Genomic DNA, 7500 nt, shown 5'->3' with positions numbered 1-7500 from the left:
GAACCACAGCCCGTGATGGCATAAGGCTAAGTCAAAGTATTGAAATAATGGAAAAATACGGTTTTACTGATGAAGTTATTTTCTGAAAATTCATTACTAATCTATTCGCGAGACATCAATGCATTTATCTGATAATTGGAAATAACTTTGGAAATGCATTCGAATATAATCCCCTGGATTATATTGGAATAATTCACATTTTTCAATTATTTTTATTATTACATTTGAATAATTCCTATTTTTAAAAATTATCATTATTATATTAAAATGATTTCCATTCTTTTTAATTATTTCAATAATAATAATAATAATAATAATAATAATAATTTCATCAATAAATGTCAGGATTTGACGCTTAGTAATTCTCATCAGAAAAAAAGTGCAATTATTTTTCTTATCCTGATAATAATCTCTCTCTCTCTCTCTCTCTCTCTCTCTCTCTCTCTCTCTCTCTCTCTCTCTCTCTCTGCCTGTCTCCAGTATAATATTATATTATTTAGTTGGTAAATAATTCGGTATCTCGTTGGGTGTAACATTAATTACAATATTTTTATATTTTTCTTGTCTCATGTGACACGAGATTACTCTGTCAGTGCTGCGTAGAATTATTATTATATATTCAGTTGTTGTAGTGACTAAGGATCTCTCTCTCTCTCTCTCTCTCTCTCTCTCTCTCTCTCTCTCTCTCTCTCTCTCTCTCTCTCTCTCTCTCTCTCTCTCTCTCTCTCTCTCTCTCCACGCCCCCTCTCTCTCTCTCTCCACTCTCTCTCTCTCTCTCTCTCTCTCTCTCTCTCTCTCTCGCCCCCTCTCTCTCTCTCTCTCACTCTCCTCTCTCTCTCTCTTTCCACTCCCTCTCTCTCTCTCTCTCTCTCTCTCTCTCTCTCTTTCTCTCCCTTTCCCAACTCTCTCTCTCTCTCTCTCTCTCTCTCTCTCTCTCTCTCTCTCTCTCTCTCTCTCTCTCTCTCTTTCCTTTCTCTCTCTCTCTCCCTCTCTCTCTCTCTTTCTCTTTCTCTTTCTCTTTCTCTCCCTTTCCCCACTTTCGCTCTCTCTCTCTCTCTCACTCTCTCTCCCTCTCTCTCTCTCTCTCTCTCTCTCTCTCTCTCTCTCTCTCTCTCTCTCTCTATCTCTCTCTCTCTCTCTCTCTCTCTCTCTCTCTCTCTCTCTCTCTCTCTCTCTCTCTCTCTTTATCTCTCTCTCTCTCTCTCTCTCTCTCTCTCTCTCTCTCTCTATTTATCTCTCTCTCTCTCTTTATCTCTCTCTCTCTCTCTCTCTCTCTCTCTCTCTCTGTCTATTTATCTCTCTCTCTCCCAGAGAGAGAGAGAGAGAGAGGGAGAGAAAGACAGGTAAATAGGTAGTAGAGAGAGAGAGAGAGAAAGAAAGAGAGAGAAAGAGGAAGGATAGAGAGAGGAAGGGAAGAGAGAAGAGAGAGAGAGAGAGAGAGAGAGAGAGAGAGAGAGAGAGAGAGAGAGAGAGAGAACCAAATAACACAATCCGAAGCCCTTCAATCCCACTCTCTCTCTCTCTTTTTTTGTTCAAAGCTCAAAACTCCCATTCTGCTCGGAACCTCGACATTTTGGAAAACGCTGCTGGAAGAAGCAGAGAGAAGGAGAATAATGATCGAGTTTTGTCTTTCGAAGGAGAAATGAACGAGAAAATAAAAAAAAAAGAAATTAAAGAGAAAATGAAAAGAGAAAGTAAAAAGCTTTTGAAGTGTTTGTTCAAATCGAGGCGAAGATTCTGTCTTCTGCACTCTGAGGGTTGGTCACTTTCTTGTCTTGGGAATAATGTTGTTTTTCACTTATTAGTCTCAGCTGTTTGTTTTGGTTACTCTCAGAAGAGTTTCGTTTTGTCATATATATATATATATATATATATTATATATATATATATATATATATATATATATATATATATATATATATATATATATATATATATATATATATATATATATATATATATATATATATATATATATGTAGAAACTACTGACCACTTTCTACCAGATACATATGTAACTGTAATAGCCACAATGCCCTCTTAACTTCTCGAATTCTTCGCTCATTTTTGGGTACGCTTGTCACTACAAAGCCTTGAGATCCAAGTGCAAGAGAGATGAAGAAATTATCATGATGTCCGGTAGCGGGAAACGAACCCTGGTCCCCTAATCAGAACTAAGTCACCTTGACGACCTGACCACGAGAAGGATAAAGTCTATTGCCTGTCGTTTCCATGTATATATATATATATATATATATATATATATATATATATATATATATATATATATATATATATATATATATATATTAGAACTGGAATAGCCAAGTGGACAATCGTTTTTATTGCTTTTTAAGCTGAAATATATATGACAAATAGAGCTTAAAATGTTTGATGTGATTTTCAAATTTTTCATCAAGACGTGGTTTTCTCCAGAATGATTCTACTGAAAACTCTGATCCCTTATTTGTATTTAACAAAAATCTGAAAAACTTCTTAAATGGGATTTTTGTCCCAGACCGATGTAGTACAGCACTGCTACTAAAGATGTCAAGTAGATTAAATTCCCTTACCTTGGTCATAGTGGCTATTTGGTCCGACAAAAGTTGCAAGAAATGCTTGAACACAGCTTTCCTCAAATTAGTTTCCAGTTTGTTTTTAACAATCCTTTCACTGTTGGGTCACTATTGGGGGAGACATAACCACTCTTCCTGTGAACCTTGATTCGTTTGTCGTTCACTTGTTTGCTCGTTCGCAGTGTGTCGTTCACTTGTTTGCTTGTTCGCGGTGTGTCGTTCACTTGTTTGCTTCTTCACAGTGTGGTCAGCCTGCGATAAGAAGGATCCAGTTCTCTTTCACTGGATCAGAAACAGAATTTTGGAACGTAGAGGTCTGTCTGTTAGAACTACTATCCATTTCAGGGACTGCTAGTCATCGTTTTTCTCAAATATCCTTCAAACTGATTATTTGATCGAAAAGATACTTTGACACAGTGTTCAAGACACCTGCCGCTAACTTTTGGTCATGTTATCAGTTATCAAATGGTGTCATATTATCATTATTTGGTGATATTATCATTATCAAATGGTGTTAGTTAAGGTATTTACTCTTGATTTTTCAAGGCAAAGTCGCATGAGTCAGCAGGATTAATCTACGCAATCGGACGTCCGCTATCCCCCACAGACAGGAAATGGGGGGCGGAGATTGGGAGGCCAGGGAGTTGAGGGAGGGATGAGGAGGGGAAGGGAGAGGGAGGGACAGGATGGGGATAAAGGACGTTCGAATGCATAGTTTGGCGATGCTTGGCAACACCATGTAATGTAAGTCAAGAGTAAACACCTTAACTAACATCATTTGACAGTGCGCTATTTACTTCTTTTAACGTGTTTTTTTTCCCATTTTTTGTATGGGGTAAGCACGATGCCTTCTTTTGAAGGACTTTGATTTGGCTTTGGGGTAGACCGTAGTCTCGATCGGCTGCCCTGCCTGACATCGTTTAGACCCCGGTAGCGTATGTACATGTGTTGTACCAGTCACCTAGCGCCCTTTCTCCCAGCAGCGAGAAGTTGTTGCGCGGTTAGGTCGACAGTTCGGGACGTGTGAGGTGTCTGATATGTTTTTTTCAGGAGATGTTGGAGTGACTTTGTTTTGTGTGTGTTAGTCTGTAACACCCATTTGCTTTTAAGCAAACCTACCCGTTGATTACATACATAATCCTGGGGTGTCTACACAGATAGCAAAGTGTCCGCCTCTCTGACCTGTCGGCTGCGGATTTGAACCCGCGCCACAGACCTCTAAGAAGTCCGAAGCTGCTGCTCTAACCGACTGGGCCATCGAGGCTCATTTGACAATGCACTATATTACCAAAAATGAGTGGAAGGTGTCTTGTACACTGTGTCAAAGTAACATTTCGATCAAATAATCAGTTTGAAAGATATTTGAGAAAAACGATGACTCGCATCCCCTGAAATGAAGATTAGGTTTCTTCTTTCTAAACCATCCTTTCTAGCCATCAGGGGACAGAGTTTGGCACAAGACCATCCTTTCACTGACCTGGATTTTAAAGTACTGTACTGTCTTTTCGTTCAAACAGACTGGACCTTCTAATTTCAGAGTCACCGGTCAATTAAGAGGATGAAACAGGAACTGAAGAACAACTCGTCCGGTATTCAACTGCCATTATAGCTGTCGTGAGATTTCATAGAAGATATTTCACTTCGTGCGTTGTAGCTATTTTACCTTATTTTTACGTCTGCGTTTTTTGTGGTCGAGTTTACGTTTTTATTTTCGCATTTTTGTGATTCATTTTTAGTTTGTACTTGTTGTTCTTTATGTTTTGTTAGCTTCTTCCCTAAGGTTTTATTGAGACAATTCATTTTGCTGTAATTTCAATTTTTCAGCGAGAGCTCATGAAATAAAATATGTTCCACCTGGCCTTGGCAAGATTATTTATCATCAAGTTAAGATTTCCAAGTAGCCGCCCCGTTATTCAGAGTATATATATATATATATATATATATATATATATATATATATATATATATATATATATATATTTATATATATATATGTGTGTATATACATACGTGTTTATATATATATACATACATATACAGTATACAAATATATGTATATATATATATTGCATGGAGATCCATTTGTAGTGAATACAATTAAATTCGTCAAAATAAAATTATCATTACCTTAAACTGAATCAAATGCATCATAATTTAAGCAGTGATAATCAGTTATTTGAATTTTATCCAACAAATTAATTCAGTCGATACGTTTGAACTAGATCTGACAAATCTTTACAGATACGAACAGCGGAATTCTCGCCTAGACTGGCAAGCTCCCACAAATGGCATCTCACAAATACAGAATATTATTTTCTAAGCGGATTTTCTACGAAATAAAACTCCTGATCTGAATAAAGCCTTGGGAAATGCACATTTTATTACATTAATGGGAATTACGAGATACTTTTATTCAAAACCGTAATATGATTCCAGTGCAACATTATTCTAGAAAAAAAAAAAGGGAGAATGTTTAAAATGTCAATCTCCATTAATTCAACAAATATCAGTGATCTGTTCGACGCTTGTTCTAGAGAGATGAATCACGAGAGAGAAGTGTGGAGAAATATATCTGGAAGTAAATGAATAGATAAATAAGTAAATATATACGTGTACAAATAAATAAGACCGTTGGAAGATTCGTTAAAATCGTGTTTACTTGCAAGGGAGGAAACTCCACTTATGTCTCAAGTGTCATGGAAAGGGGTTCATATAGATATGCATGTATGTATGCATTTATGTATGTATGTATATATATACATATACTGTATATATATATTTGTATATATATATATAAATATATATATAAATATATATATATATATATATATTTGTATAATATATATATACAAAAGATGAAAAATAAATATTAGACCACATTATTATTATTATTATTATTATTATTATTATTATTATTATTATTATTATTATTATTATTATTATTATTATTATTATTATTATTATTATAAGGAATAAATAAACTTTGGACAGCTGATGTGTGACTTACATGCTGGTACAAAGAAACTCATCTGAAATATTATTATTATTATTATTATTATTATTATTATTATTATTATTATTATTATTATTATTATTATTATTATTATTATTTTTATTATTATTATTACTTAGAGATTATTAATAATTATTATTAGACAGACAGATAGATACACAAACAGCTGGAGAAACAAACGCACCCAGGACTGATGATATTAAAACTCAGATTACCCCCAAAGGGCAGATGAGGCTAGGAGCTCAAATCCCTTCGTCCAGAAAAGGAACTGACAAGTAAGATATGTATTATTATAATATAAATATTCGTATCTCAGGCAGTACCATTGAAAGTAGAGCCGATTTATAAGGCCGTTGCTCTGTAATGAGAACGACACGACCAACGCTTCCTACGCATTACAGAGCAAATCACGACAAGGAGGTCAGGCGAATGAAAAACTCGTGGCTCTGAGTTATGTGTCACAGGAGAGGAGAAGAGGAAGAGTTTGTTTACATCCGTTTTCTATGCGGTTGAGGCCAGTCGTTCGTTTTCTTTACGTTGTATAAGGGATTGTGAATTCAATATATATATATATATATATATATATATATATATATATATATATATATATATATATATATATGATTCATAGTAGATTAAACTGTACCCAGAGAGAGAGAGAGAGAGAGAGAGAGAGAGAGAGAGGAGAGAGAGAGAGAGAGAGAGAAACTTCTGAGCAAGTTTAAAGTTGGATTCTGATAAAATCAGGTCACAGAGGAAGTGACATTTGACCTGATTCACAACCTCGTCTGAGATGAAAGCCAAAGAATTAGTTGTTTTATTATTATTATTATTATTATTATTATTATTATTATTATTATTATTATTATTATTATTATTATTATTATTATTATTATACGAAATAGGAGAAAGAGAAATAGATATACATATCACGTATCATAGGGTAAGATATTAATAATATGGCATCGGATGATCCTTACTAATTATACCCGGGAGACCCTCTCTCTCTCTCTCTCTCTCTCTCTCTCTCTTTAATATATCTTTTTCTCTCTCATTTAATATATCTTTTTTCTCTCTCTCATTTAATATATTCTCTCTCTCTCTCTCTCTCTCTCTCTCTCTCTCTCTCTCTCTCTCTCTCTCTCTCTCCCCTAATGTCTACCTCCCGGCAAAAATGGCTTTTATTCAGCTCATAGATCGAGGGCAAATTGAAATTTCATATGCCATCGACTTTTAGTGATTGGCAAGTCACGTTTGAGAGGAAAATGCGTACGGACACACACACACTTAAGAGAGAGAGAGAGAGAGAGAGAGAGAGAGAGAGAGAGAGAGAGAGAGAGAGAGAGAGAGAGTCAAATGTCTTAATTAAAAACCCTAATTTATGCTCGTCAGTTCCAGCTAGTGGGGCCTTTTCAAACCATGGACAGATTACAATATTCTTCGTTGTTACTTTCTCACTGAACTGCTGGTGTAGGTTACACCATATTTCAATGTATCATGTATTATATAAGCTTTATTTTGTATATGTATATATATATATATATACATATATACGTATATATACAGTATATATATACATATGTATAAATATATTATATTTTATTTAAATATTTTGGAGCCTTCAAAGTCAATAGTGGCTGTCAATAGCATTCACAGTAGTAGTCCAGTAGTAGTATTAGAAGTATGGTTATTAGTAATAGGAAGGATTTACCGTTGCAACGGCTCCCTCTCCCTCAGAGGAAAAGATTGTACGAACTCTGGAAAGGAGATGAAGAAATGAAAACCATCTCGGAAATGACGAATGACAGTGTGTGATTATCACGGAAGCCCTGAACGTGATACCTCTCTCTCTCTCTCTCTCTCTCTCTCTCTCTCTCTCTCTCTCTCTCTCTCTCTCTCTTTTCTCTTTCT

Source organism: Macrobrachium rosenbergii, chromosome 45 (genome assembly GCF_040412425.1).
Source record: "Macrobrachium rosenbergii isolate ZJJX-2024 chromosome 45, ASM4041242v1, whole genome shotgun sequence".
Lineage (NCBI taxonomy): Eukaryota > Metazoa > Arthropoda > Malacostraca > Decapoda > Palaemonidae > Macrobrachium > Macrobrachium rosenbergii.
Note: the sequence above shows the minus strand (reverse complement) of the source record.